The 13,740-nt window shown below is 41.7% G+C and overlaps 1 protein-coding gene across 7 annotated transcripts in view; it reads left to right on the top strand.

Annotated features, from left to right (window-relative positions):
• The window catches only part of STXBP6 (syntaxin binding protein 6), a 222,443-nt gene that overhangs the window by 68,883 nt on the left and 139,820 nt on the right, over positions 1–13,740 (top strand). Inside the window, exon 1 of one of the 7 annotated variants that reach the window (XM_032481806.1) lies at positions 8,593–8,614. The exons of the other annotated variants lie outside the window; for them this stretch is intronic. The gene's annotated coding sequence lies outside the window, so the exon portion shown is untranslated. Of the gene's footprint in view, positions 1–8,592; positions 8,615–13,740 lie in introns of those variants that run through there. 7 annotated transcript variants of the gene reach the window in all.

Here is a 13,740-nt window from a genome sequence, read left to right as displayed (position 1 = left end):
GATTTCTTGCAATGGTCTAAATTCTCTGTGTTGATTGTGATGGTTAACTGGGGCATATACATTTTCCACAGCTCATCAAACTACATGCTTAAAATGGGTGCATCCTATTATATGTATACGTATCTCGGTAAAATTGATTTTACAAAATGTCTTACAGAGTCACTTGTGGGATGATTGTAAGAGTTTATTAACCTTTTTATCTCCGTCTGCCTGGTAAGGTGGACAGAAGCTAGCTCTCTCCTTTGTAGATATGAGATGTTATCCTAGACGGCCTTTTGAATCCTCAAACAGGAGCAGCTGTGTGTTATTAAACCTGTGCTTCCATTTCTCTGGTCTGTGTGTCAGTGGGTTCTAAGTTGCTTTTAGCACCTGGTATGTTGCCAAGTATAGACCCAGTAGATGCTTAAATGGAAGATGCTGTTTAAATGTATGGCTTACTACATACCTGGTTATAGTATAGACTTTATTTATAGCTTAGAGCTGTTAACTCATTCAAAGTGTACAGCAAGCTCTGCCCACAGTCGTTTCTACAGTTGGTTGCCCTCTCCATGATGTCTGGGTCTATGAAACTAAACTAGAATCATGCTAAGAAATTAAAATCAGTTTATTATTCAAGGCCAGTTACCTGCTGAACATTCTGCAATTTCATGTTTAAAGTCTATTTTCTTGATGCTGTTTTAATTCTGTATACAGAATGTGTAATGCTACCTTTCATGTCCGTAGATGGATAAAAATCTTTCCTTGGCTGCTACTCATTTGTCCCCATAGAAGGAGCATGAAGAAATTTTAATTTCTGTGATTAAGGCATTCTCTTCCATATTTTGTTAAAACAGGAAATCTTAGTCTTTTCAAAATGATTTTAAATTTGTAGTGAGCCAAGTTTTCTTATACAAAAAGTTCTGAATGATCTTTGATGGAATCGTTTATGTAAATGGATCCCCATGGAAGGTAATGATATAGATTAGGAGCCTAGAATCTGGCAATACTGTTCTTTATCTCTGTGGTTGCCAGTCCGAAGTGTTCCTTAGAATAACCTCTAGAACTTCACAGGTGGCCTGGTCCCACCTAGGCCCTACTAGTGCAGCACTAGGAGTTGGGGGAAATGCACCCGCATCTTGAAAGTATCATGCAGGAGACGCTTAGGCTGAGGTTGAGAAGCTTCGCTGTCTTGAGGAGTTATGCTTTTGTTTGTCTTATTGGTATACTTGACATAATGATGTATTTTTGGTACTCAAGTCTATTGAAAGAGGGACTTCTTAGTCGTTTTCTTCTTGACTGGCCATGGCCAAAGCTCTGAATTTCTCTGGTATTCAGAATGACAAGTTCTTCAATTCAGTTGACAGGTTCAAAGCTTTCTTTGGGCTCTGAGGTTCTAGGATTTTATAGCAAATTTCATTCTCATTTCATACATATCATGTAGGGAGAAATTCAGCTTGTTAATAATCCAAATGGACACTCAGAACATTTACGAGGGTTTGAGGACATGCTTTGTAAGTTGTTACTGGAATTAGGGTAACCACAGTTAATTGTCAGTGATCTGGCATAAGAAAGACATTCTTTTTTATCTGCTTTCTAATTCAGACTGGAACTCAGCTCAAGGTCTATAAATATTAGAAGAGAGAGAAGAGAAGAATACAAGACAGATGAAATTTGACCTTGATAGAGATGGTTTATTCAGGAGTGGTGAGTTAATTTTCCAAGAGTTTTTATCCAAGAAAAATGAAGAAATCAACACTGAACTCAGAGGCATACAAAGATATTAGCAGGGAAAGAAGAAATACAAAACGCCTGTAAGGATGATATTTATTTATTATTCTTTATTACAGAAGTAGTAAATATTGCTGAAAATATCCATCTTTCAATGCAGAGGAAAATAACAATCATCTGTGTATATTTTATTATATGTTTTAATCCGGTTAACCCTCACAACATCCCTATCAATTAGGCAGTATGTTCTTTTCCCAGATGAAAGGACCATTGTTGATCAGAGAGGTCGTGATATTACAGGGCCACCACTTTGGAAGTGACAGACAGAAATCCACACAGTCTTGTAACCCCAGTGGCCATACCTGTACTGCTGTAGCACCCCACTTTTTCTGACATAAGTCAAGAGGGGTGTGGTGAAGAGACAGCCATGTTTTAAAGACCAGATTTCTCCCGAACTCTTCAGAATTGATAAAGACATTGAACAGTTTTGACCTCTAGTGTCTTCTATGTAATTTCCAAGGTTATTGAATAATAAACTCTCCTACATTTGGAACATACATCAGGGTGAGCCTTTTATCACTTTATTATAGAGATTTGGTATGTAAATCTAGCCATAAAACTTTAAGTAGCTCTGTAAGACAATGCAATAAAGCAAAGTTATTTCCAGTGTCTTGATTATATGAGTCTTTCTACATCCTTTATTTTATTTTATTTTATAGAAATACAGTATCTTATGTTATACTTTATATTGAGAATTTGGCTGTTTTGTGATACATGCTTAGACATATGAAAAAATTTGCAACAACAATATCCTTAGTTAGGTGAAGTTGGGATTAGGGCTTTCTTCTGAAATGTTTTCAGCAGATTTTGCCACTGGGTGTCATTGGTAAATGACCTTCAGTGTAGCACCTGCCATACATCTATCACATGCTTCGTGCTCAATATCCTTAGGGCAGCACCAGCCCCCGTTTGAATTAGGAACAGTAATAATACTAACAGTAGTAATGGTATCTATTGAGTTCTTGTATTGGTCAATGTTCTATACCCTTTATGTATATTAACTCACTTAATTCCTTATAATGATGTTCTGAGGTAGATGACAGTACTGTCCTCATTTTGTAGATGAGGAAACCAAGCATAAAGAAGTAAGCTGGCTTGCCCAGGATCATCATTTTGTGAACAGGCGTTATCTCATTTAATCCTCACAACAGCGTTGGGATGTACTGTCTGTTGTAGTTTCTCTTTACAGACGAAATAGCCGAGGTTTGAAGTGGGTAAGGACACTGCCCGGGGTCAGGCAGCTGGATGATGATAAGGCTGAGACTAATATCTGGGTCCTTCTCACTCCCAGGTGTGCACACTTAAGCATTTTTTTTTCTTCCATCCAGGCCTCGGACCGAGACACCAAACTCCCTACTTCCTTAAAAACAATGTGGCAACATTCCTTGTACAAAGCATCTTAATCTCCAAGGATTTAGAGGATGTGTTGTTGGCCACTTCTGCTTTTCTAGTGGTTTAGCACGGCAGCAGAATTTTCTTTCTCCCTGTTCTTGTGTATGTGTTCCAATACTAAAACCAGATGGAAACAAGGGAAAACTCTTCACAGAAGCTGGTGCCAAAACATTTCATTTAAAAAGGAAACTCCATCTGCGCGCTCTCCCACCACACAGCCCACTGGGAAGAACAGGAATTTCACAGCTGATTCACTTCTGTTCGTTTTGATTGGTTTTGACGAATTGCAAAGGTAGAGCACGCGGTGGCGGGGAGATTGCAAACTAAGGCGGCTCTTCTCCTGGAATGAGGCCGGCAAGGCTCTGGGAAGCCTGCTGACGTCCTAAACAGCAGCCGAGCGAGCGGCAGGGTTTCAGTCCTCTCAGATGCATTCCTTGGTGGTGGTGATGTCCTGACTTTTAGATGTTAGTGCTCTTTGCTGTTGTACAGTGAGTTAAACATCACCAGGGTTTCATTTGTCAGTAATTTGTAGTCATAGTCAGTAATTTGTGGCCACTTGTCAGTAATTTGGAGTCCCCATTGCTCCCTGTGTTTTTCCAGCCCAGCTATGTGGAACACAGGCATAGGCATAAGACTCACTGGGTAAAATACTGGCTGTACTAGGTCTTTCAAGTCTTTGAGCCTCTGTTTTCTCATCTATATAATGGAAATATCTCTATCCCAAGGGCATTTTGATGATTAACTGAACCATATATGTATGTATATAAGGCTTTACGAGCAATATTATTTTCTTGTCATTAAATGGGATATCCACCTGTTCTTGCTACATAAAGGTGATTCATCTGCGGCTTTTAGAAAACACGTTGATGTGTGTCTGTGACAGGCTTCTGTGACTGATGTCATGGGAGGCAGAATCACGTGAAAGATTTGTCTTGGGCGTTTCCCACCTCCCCTTCCACACTTTTCCCCCTTTACCTGTCAAGTTCACTTTCCCCCTCTGTCCCGCACCTGCCAGGGATCTCAAGATCGTTCTGACTCCTGATTTCTAAGCCTGGCTTCTCTTAATTCTCTGTTCCAAGTTATCCCCCCTACCTCCAAACTGGAATGATGCATCCCACGCCGTTCTGTTCCTGGGAGTTTGAAGACTTCCCCTCTGATCTCATGAGGATTTGCACGTTGTTGGGTATACTGGATGCTGAAGTCCTTGTGTTCAGGCCCTTTTATCCACCTTTGTGGGGAGTTAGAACTGGCTTAGTCGAGTTCCAGTCCCTGAAATGGGAGATGTTATTTTCCTACACCTGTCTTCACTGGATCAAAAGAAAGTTGAAAACAAAATAAAACAAAGCCTTCCCTGGGGTCAGTCCAGTGCACTGGTAAGCAAACAGCAGAAGTGGGAGAGGCAGGCACAGACGCCCATGGACCCAGCCTTTCAGCCCAGATCAGGTTCTTGTTTGCCCAGCTCTTTCCTGTTACCCTTTCTTGAGAGAGAGAATGATTATGAGCGATGTTTCCATGCCAGTTGCAGTCATGCTAAAGCATATGCTAGATTTTCCAGAAGAAGCTAGAGATGACCATGAGGACAGCAAAGCTGCACGAGACCAGATGACCAGTTAGTTCCTGTGCTCTGACCTTGTTCACTTTTCTCTCTGGCCTCCCATGGCATCTCCAGGATCGCAGTGAGCATGGCTGGGTTGTGCTTGTCAGTCTGCTTTCTGTTTACCTCCCCCGACTGCCGGCCCCTACAGGGTCAGGCCCGTGTTGTAGACACCTCTTCCCCGTGTGGAACAGATGAAGCGCCTGGAGGGGGAATCAGGCAAAATCTCACTTCTGCTAAGGCTGCTGGTTAGGGCTCACTTTCTGGGCTGGAGCTCCAGTCTGTGAGCTGCAATGTGGTGGAGTTTTTTGTTTTTGTTTTTGTTTTTTGGTTTTCTTTGCTGTTATTTGTACTAAAATGCTACTGGGTGGTCTTTTAATTTCTTTGAAATTTATCAAGTTGCTGAGCAGGAGTTTTTATTGCACCTAACAGCCCAGTTACCAAGAAGAAAATGTAGATTTCTCTCTGATTTATTCTGACTACAAGAATCATCAAAAGCGAGCAGTTTAGAAATGCTTCCATTGTAACCTGCAGTGGGAAGCTGTTATCTCAAATTGCTGAGGTACCCGAGTGCATCTCCTGAAGAAGGAGTTCATATTACAGGGGAATAAATGATCATTTAATTGAGCATTGAATATATCAAAACTGGCCCTTAGTGCTCTTTTCTCACAGTAATCATTTTCAGTTCTACATTTCCTTAAAGTCGGCTTTCAAGGGAAAAAATGGAAACTCCACTTTTATTAAACATCTCTCCGAGGATATTCATACTGTCTCCCCTGCCCCCCCCATACCCTTTTAACACAGATTATTTTTGATCCGCCACACATGGCTCCCATGTAGCTTAGGTTGTAGACCTCATGCCCAACTACCTTTTGATGTTTGTATCAGTTTAACAAATTATGCTGTTCTGAGAAGTTGCAGCAGCTTGGCAAGTAGGTTTGAGATGACAGGAATGTATCCAGCCCTTGATTCTGCAGATCTAAGTTTCCATTTTCATAAGAGCAAGCAATAGAATTGAGAGTTGCCCTCTTTGATTTTCCAGTTAATATGAGTAAGCCGAGTTTTATACATACTTTCCTCTGGTTAGAATCCTTTTTTTACCTTGTGGCTAGGTAAGAATCAATTGTTTTTGGATGCGTGCATTTTTCAATGGTTCTTCTCCCTATAAATTTAAATGTGTTCTTTATCAAAAATGTAAAGTGCCACAAAAAGTAGGAAAAAAATGGGAAAAATCATGACTTTGGCTTTTTAGGTTCGATGTTTTTAATACTACCCCCTTTATTATATTCTAGGTACAATTTTGCCTTTTTTCATTTACATGGTAACAAGGTTTTTAATTTTTTCACAGTTTTTATAAGGTTAATTTTAATGACTTCTTGAGTACCATAGAGTACTTAACCATTCGTCTATTGCTGGCTATTTTGTTTTTTTAATTTTCACAGTGAGAAATTAGGAACTTGGGCTTGCTGTTAAGAAAAATACCCATCTTACAGATGAGGAAACTGAGGCACACACAGATAACTTGTGAGAGGAAACCTCCATGCTGCTCATGAGTGGTACAAGCAACTGGAACCTCAGTGCTCTGTTCTCTGCTCTGTGCTCTGCCACAGGCCAAAATGAGCTTATTTTAAAACCCACATCTGACAGAAGTCCTTAAAAATAAAATATGCTATTGACTTGGTGTGCTTAACAGCTGGTTAGTCATCTCCATGATATTTAACCTAATTCTAGATCAAGTTCTCTTTGAGGTTACATCTGGTCCCTGCTCCCTATAGGGTTAAGTCATCGTGTGATTTTCCTGTGCATTTGCAAGTGTATGTCAGTGTGCATGGTGTGTGTGTACATGTCTATGTTCTCAGAGAGAAGGTTTGTGTCTTACTTAGAGTCGGCCCTCATGTTCCTTCAAAGAGGTGGCTCTTTGCCTCATCTCTTTGGTCTGGGTCACACACTAATTCATTTGACATCTTCTTTATAGGTGTTAGATGAGGAATGGAGGAAGTGGTAAATATCAGCCAAACGTATGATGCTTTTTTTTTTTCCCTTAGGTCAGTGCATTTCATTAATGATTCACATCTGACATTATATCAGATCCAATATTTGAACCTACAGAGCAAATAAAATGAGGGAAATTAACTTCTTAGGAATTTTCTTTTCGAACTCTAGATTTTTATGGCTTGGAGACTCCTTAGTCCTTCTCAAATAGAATACCCATGTTTACATGGAAAATGAAGCCCAGAGGGGTTGGATGGTTTGGCTGACATCACTGAACCACTACAGTCTGGCAAAAGAAGGAAGGAAGAAAATGTGCCCAGATCTTCTTGCTGGGCTGGTTTTTGACCTTGGGACTGACTCTGGTTGAAGCGGGGTTAGATGAGAAAGAGACAGGCTAAGCTGAATTTAAGGATCTATCTCCATGCCATTCCTTTTCACATCAATAGGCAGGAGCGAACTGTCCCACTCACTCCCGGGAAGAGCCTGTCGGCTGCCATTCAAGGAAGTGGCTCTGTCTTTTCTAGGGCCTGGGTATTGTAAGAAGTTGGGTGTGGGTTATCTGAAACGGCCAAGTGTGCAGCTTCACCCCACTTCTCCATCACTTCTTCCAGGGCTTGGGGCCACATAGAATGGAGAGTGCCCAGGGAGAGTATTTTTGAGGGGAAAGGCCAAAATGCCATTGTCTTTAAATGTGGTGTACTGCCTGATCCATTGGGTTAGGAAAAGAAAATATTAGAAAATTTATTTAAAATGTAATTGTTTTCAACTTTTTATCTTTCATGTATTCTTTATAATCGCCATGATATATAGAGCTATAGTCCAAATCTGTAACTGACAAATATGTGTAGATTGGCAGTTAATACTCATGATTTTTTATTGAATGAAGCATAGTTGGTTTACAACGTTGTGTTAGTTACTCTTTTACAGCATAGTGATTCAGTTATACACATAAACACAAATATATATTCCTTTTCATATTCTTTTTCATTGTAGGCTATTACAAGATATTGAATATAATTCCCTGTGCTATACAGTAGGACCTTGCTGTTTATCTATTTTTTATATAGTAGTTAGTATCTGCAAATCTCAAACTCCCAATTTATCCCTCCCCACCTGCTTTCCCCCAGTAACCATGTTTGTTTTCTATGTCTGTGAGTCTGTCTCTGTTTTGTATACACGTTCATTTGTGTCTTTTTTTTAGATTCCGCATATAAGTGATATCATATAGTATTTTTCTTTCTCTTTCTGACTTACTTCACTTAGTATGACGATCTCTGGTTCCATCCATATTGCTGGAAAAGGCGTTATTTTATTATTTTATGGCCAAGTAATATTCCATTGTATATATATATACCACAACTTCTTTATCCAGTCATCTGTCAATGGACATGTAAGTTGTTTCCACGTCATGTATTGTAAACAGTGCTGCTATGAACACTGGGGTGCATTTATCTTTTCAAATTAGAGTTTTTTCCAGATATATGCCCAGGACTGGGATAATACTCATAATTGTTTTACTGAAGGAATGCGTGGACAAAAATGGTTAGAGAGCACCAGCCAGATCCTGGGGGGGGTGGAAGCTTTTGCTACAGTAATGACTACTTCTAGCCAGTGGACTGGAATCTACTATTGTGAAATCTCTGGCTTTAGTGGTAGTTGCACAAAGCAGTGAGCATGTAACTGCCTTTTGGAATCAGCCTCAGCCCCACTCCCTGCCCCCAGTGATTCCACGGCTTTCTGGAAGGCAGAGAGCCAGCTGCTGTGCGGACTAAGTGTCCTAACACAGGGGAGGGGCCTGTCTCAGTGCTTAGCGCTTGGTGGTTGGAAATGGCAGCTCTCCTTTTGGACCCTGAAATCTGGCTGAGACAGGTACCCGTTTCAGTTCTAGCACTGGGTTTGGTTTGGACTGGCAGTAAACAACTGTGACTTTGCCTTTCCTACACTATCATCAGGTCTGGCCTGGTTGATTTAGTTCTGAAGCTTCTTGGCCCTTTGTACTGTTTAAAGAAGGGAAACTTGCATTTCCTTTCTGGACCTGATGTTTATTGATTCATCCAGGGGAGCCTCGTTCTTTGCTGATAGAGCAATGTCCTTGGTTCTCGTATGAGCAGTTCTGTTGGAGTTCATGCATTTCCTTTTTTGTACGTAATTATTTCTCTTTATTTGTCAGTTATACTTCATATGTAAGAGTTGTAGAGACCACTTACTTAACAGCATGGCTCTGTCACCCTTCATTTTTCGAACTTAAATTCAAATACGAGGTCTCCAAAAGACACTCAGATTTGCCACATCTTTTATAAACACGAGTCACAATACTCCCTTTTCCATGGAATTTGCAACTATTAAGAGTTCACTTTTGGAGCGGTGGGTATAACTCAAGGGGTAGGGCGCATGCTTAGCATGCATGAGGTCCTAGGTTCAATCCCCAGTACCTCCTCCAAATATAAATGAATAAATAAACCTAATTACCTCAAGTATCACTTTTGTCTGTAGAAGTAGCATAGCTCTGAGATTACATTTGATTTTTTTTTTTCTGAGTATGTATTTCAGAGATTGTCTTTTCCCTCCGTTCCCTTTTCTGTATTGCTCCTCACTTCAGGTGTCCTGTTCAGCTCCTCTTAGGTGCTAAGAGCCTCCCAGAGCCTCTCTCTGCAGCCCGTCACGGTGACCACTGTTCTCTTAGCCTGAAATCCCTCTCTCCCTTCCCTCACCCACACTATTAAAAACATAATTCCTTCAAGTGACTGCTCTGACACATTAGGAGAGAAATCTTTACAGACTGATACATAATCTGAATACCTTCCCCAAGGGCATTTGTATTTGCAAATGCGGCAACCCCTCTGAGGCTGATGGTGATGGTGGTGGTAGTAACACTGAGAGCATTTATTGAGCAACGACTATCACCCATCTTAGACCTCAGATAATGAAATCTGGGGTTAATACACACACTGGATAAACATGTGGATGTCCTGTTTTGATCATTATTGGCTAGTGCCTATTTCCTTTTGTCTCTGTTGGAAGCATTCATTTGTTCAATGTTAATACTGAGGGACTCTTGCCTGGAACCTTTATATGATGACAGTTTTTACCTTGAATTTTAGAGGGCAGCTGTGAAATGGACTTTGATTTCATTTAATTTGGCCACCGTTGGTTTGCATTTTACCAAAGAGTATTACAGAAAAAAAGCAATTTGATACTAAGGAGCCTTGCATCACTCATTTTCATAAATCGACTTACTAACCACATGCACTTAGGATTATAAATGCCTCCTTCAGTTTCAAAAAAGTGTGTTTGTAGGTTTCTTTTTTTTTTTTTTTTAAGATCACAGTTAGCCAGCCTTCCAGATAAAATTCTCTGGCTTTAAGACTATGATATGTTACGGCTCTTGTTGCCAAGATTTTTCTACATAATATTTCAAACTCGCTTCTTTCCAAAATCTAATTTTATTTTGAGCTACAGTACAGCTTTGTGAATGTCGAGGTCAGAAGAAGAAAGGAACCTTCTTCCTCATCAAATGAGCTCTTTGAATCTGGACTGGAAATACCTTACAGGTCACAAGCAAGGGGGAGAGTTTTGCAGACATGAGTTTAAATTTCCCTGTGACCAGTTTAATTTTTGCCTAGAGGCAGGAATACGATGGCAGTACTTGAAGTCTTTTGAGGATACAGCATTTGGCATAATATAGTGTAGTTACTATCATAAATCCTTTGGTCTGTGCAGTATTGAAAACAAGATTTGGATTGGCATGATTTACTTAGATTTATGAGTTGAATTGCTCTAATTTTAGCCTAGCCACATTGAGTCCAGTTAGAACTTTCAAGTTCTGCTTTTGTGAGAGGTGCTCTGTAGAGCATCGTTTTCCTGAGTTCTAATCGGTCTTGAAAAGATAGAGTTGTCTGTGTATGTTGACAAGTCAGGTACACCGTATCAGTGAGAAGCTGCAGGAGCCCTTCTGATAGGCTTTCTTTTGTCACACACAGAGTAACAAGCGGAGAAAAGCCAGGGCCCAGGAATGGCTAATCAAGTGATGGTTCTGCGTGCACCATCTGTGTTTCATCCTGTTTCTAGGATCAAAGCGACCAGAAGTAACCCTGCTTAAGGGCAAAAGGCTTTGGAGACAGAAAAATTGGGATTGCAGTCTTGGTTCTCTACGGACTAGCTGTGTAACCTCAAGAGAATTATTGGCCTTTCTGAGCCTCAGTTCCCACTTATGTAAAATGGTGATTAAAAATATCTATCTCAGTGGACTATTATGGGAACTTCTTAAAAATTGTATAAGATGATATGTATATATATATATATATACCACCTAGTTTGGCCCCAGAGTATAATAAATGCTTCATAAATGTTACTGTCTTCATCACCCTCATCTGACATTTGAAAGTGTTCTTCTACGGGTGACAAGGAGTAAGAGTCATCAGTCATCTGTCAGAGACTGGTCTAGAAAAGGCAGGAAAGCAGCCGGTGACTTTGCACTTTCCTCCAACAGGAATTGGAATCTGGGGGAGGGGCGGAAGAAGGTTTCTAGTCCAAGGGGCTTGACACACAGTAGGAGCCTGATCACAAGTTTTGTCTCTGCCATATTGGCTTGTATTAAATTACGCACTCCGAAGATGGAAAGTATCCATCTTTTCTGAACAGCACATGAGTGACAGGTTTCAGTTTAAAGCAAGGAGGCAGGATGATCCTTAATGTCATTAAATATGTCAGAAGGTTTGGTGCTCTGGGAGAGCATGGCTGGGCTCAGGGACAGCTCTGTTCGGAGCTCAGCCAGATCCCTTTTTAGCTGCAGCCACAGAGCACACTTAACCCCTGTGAACCATGTTCCTCCACTAGACAGTGGGGACAAATCAGACCTTGTAACAAGAAGCAAGGCTACCTACAAAGAGCCTGGCTCACCAAAGACCTCAATAAATGCTGGCTGATAGCGTGCTAAGCATCATGCTTGTGTGTGTGAGTGTGTGTGTACACACAGAATCGTGCAAAATGCAACTCCAGAGTCCTGAGAAAACACTGAATCCTTCAACAGCAGTACATTCAAGGGAGGAACACAGGGGCACCCGCCTCTAACTGCTTTGTGGCTGTACTACTGCTTGACATGAGTGCTGGCCTGGTTCAGAGCTAAGTTCCACCACCTTCTCTGGAAGGTATGGTTGATCATCATGTTATAAAAACAAAGCCCACAGATGCTTGCTGGTCGTTGAGTGTGAGTTTTTTTTAATTAAGCTGATATACTGTCAATGTTTTTTTCTTCTTACAACATTGTTGTTTTGGTGGAGAGCCTGAAACCCCTGCAGGCAGCTGCGGCAAGTCTGCCCACAGCCTCGGCTTTAAGCTGGGCGCCCAGTCCCCAGAGAGCTTGAAATCCCTGTGGTTTAATAACAGGCTCTCAGAATACAAAGGAAACCTCTGCAAACCCGTTTCTGGTTTATCATTTTATTTTCTCCATGTTCATTTTTATGCAAACTAATGCCATTCATTTGGATTTTCTTCTACCATTAAAAGCTTAAAAAGCCTCTGAGGACTTAATCAGCAGCGTTTCAGCTGTGCCCGTGAGGAGGTACCATTCCCTTCATCCTGGTGGGCAGTTGCGACGGTGGGTGTACCGGCCTCTTAACGTGGTCCTGAACTCCTTACTGAGGGCTTGTTCTTTTCTGTGTGACTCCAGTCTCTCCAAAGTTTCAGTGATTTTTTTTTCCTCTTAACTCCACTGACCTGCATGACCAAATACCTGGTAGGTGATGTTTTCTTCATGTTCAATTACCCAGTTGTTTTGCAGCTGAAAATTAAACTTCCTCTTGTGCTTTTGCCTGTGCAGGGAGCTCAGTAACCAGCAGCTGCCTGATGTGATGGAGGAAAGAGCTGGGGGTTTGCAGTCGAACAGGCTTGGGTTTGAATCTTGCACTGATACCAGCTGTGTGACCTTGAGCCAGTATCTTCCCCTCTCTATGCCTTGGTTTCCTCAGCAATAAAGCTGAGTGTTTGGTGTGGCTGTAAAGATTGGAGGTTAGATGTGTGAAGCACCTGGCATGTTTCCTGGCACATGGGAGGTGCTGTTGAGCGGCAGGTGCTTGTCTTGTGGTGGTGGTCTCCTGGTTGTCTGCCCCGGCACTGGTCTCTGGGGAGAAAAACTTGCTTAGGGAAATGGGGCCAGATCCTCGAAGCACCTGCAGGCTGAGATACACGGTGCTTTGAAGAGCCTGATTTCCTCACCACAGCTGCCCACTGCCCATCATGCCTTCGGTTTGGCTTGCTGCCATCGAGGGCTGTGATTCCGTCTCACTTTGCCCCTTGGGGTTGAATGCTGGTGGTGAGAGTTCCACATTACCAGTTCCCTCTGCAAACTTGTCCACAGTGTCTCGGGTACCTATGTTCCCACTTGTTTGTCCTGATTAGCAAAGGATGCAGCCAGGACTCCAGGGGCCATATCCAAAAAGATGATAAACCTTAAGCCTTTCCCTTCCACCAGTGTGGTGAAGACACAGAAGGTGCAGCAGGTGAACGGCTGTTATGGCAGCTGGAGTGGAAGAATTTGGAGGTGTGGCTGATGGAAGCTTTGGCATCAGATGTGGGACTCCCGGGTCTAGTGGCCCCCAGGAGAGTGATCACTTTAACATCTACCTGCCAGACATTCCACTAGTCCTTTGACCATTTGGAAGCAGATGACCACTTAGGCATCCTACTGAGGATGTTACTCTCCTTTCCTGACACGTGTGATTTAATTTCCAACGGCTGAGCATAACATAAGTCTCAGATGGGAACAGCAGTGCAAATAGCTGACACTAATTGAATGTTTATTATATGCCAGTTACTAGACTAAACAGCTTACATGCACAATCTCCTTCAATCCTTACACCAAACCTCCCAGAGAGACCTGCGTGATTGTTTTCCCCTTGCTCAGACGAGGTAACTGAGCAGCAGGAAGATTCAGTAACTTACCTCATATGACAGAGTCAGTAAACATTGGAGCAAGGATACAAACCAGGTCCTTCTGT

This window comes from Camelus ferus, chromosome 6 (assembly GCF_009834535.1).
Source record: "Camelus ferus isolate YT-003-E chromosome 6, BCGSAC_Cfer_1.0, whole genome shotgun sequence".
Classification (NCBI taxonomy): domain Eukaryota; kingdom Metazoa; phylum Chordata; class Mammalia; order Artiodactyla; family Camelidae; genus Camelus; species Camelus ferus.
Note: the sequence above shows the minus strand (reverse complement) of the source record. Positions and strands in the feature narration are given on the sequence as shown.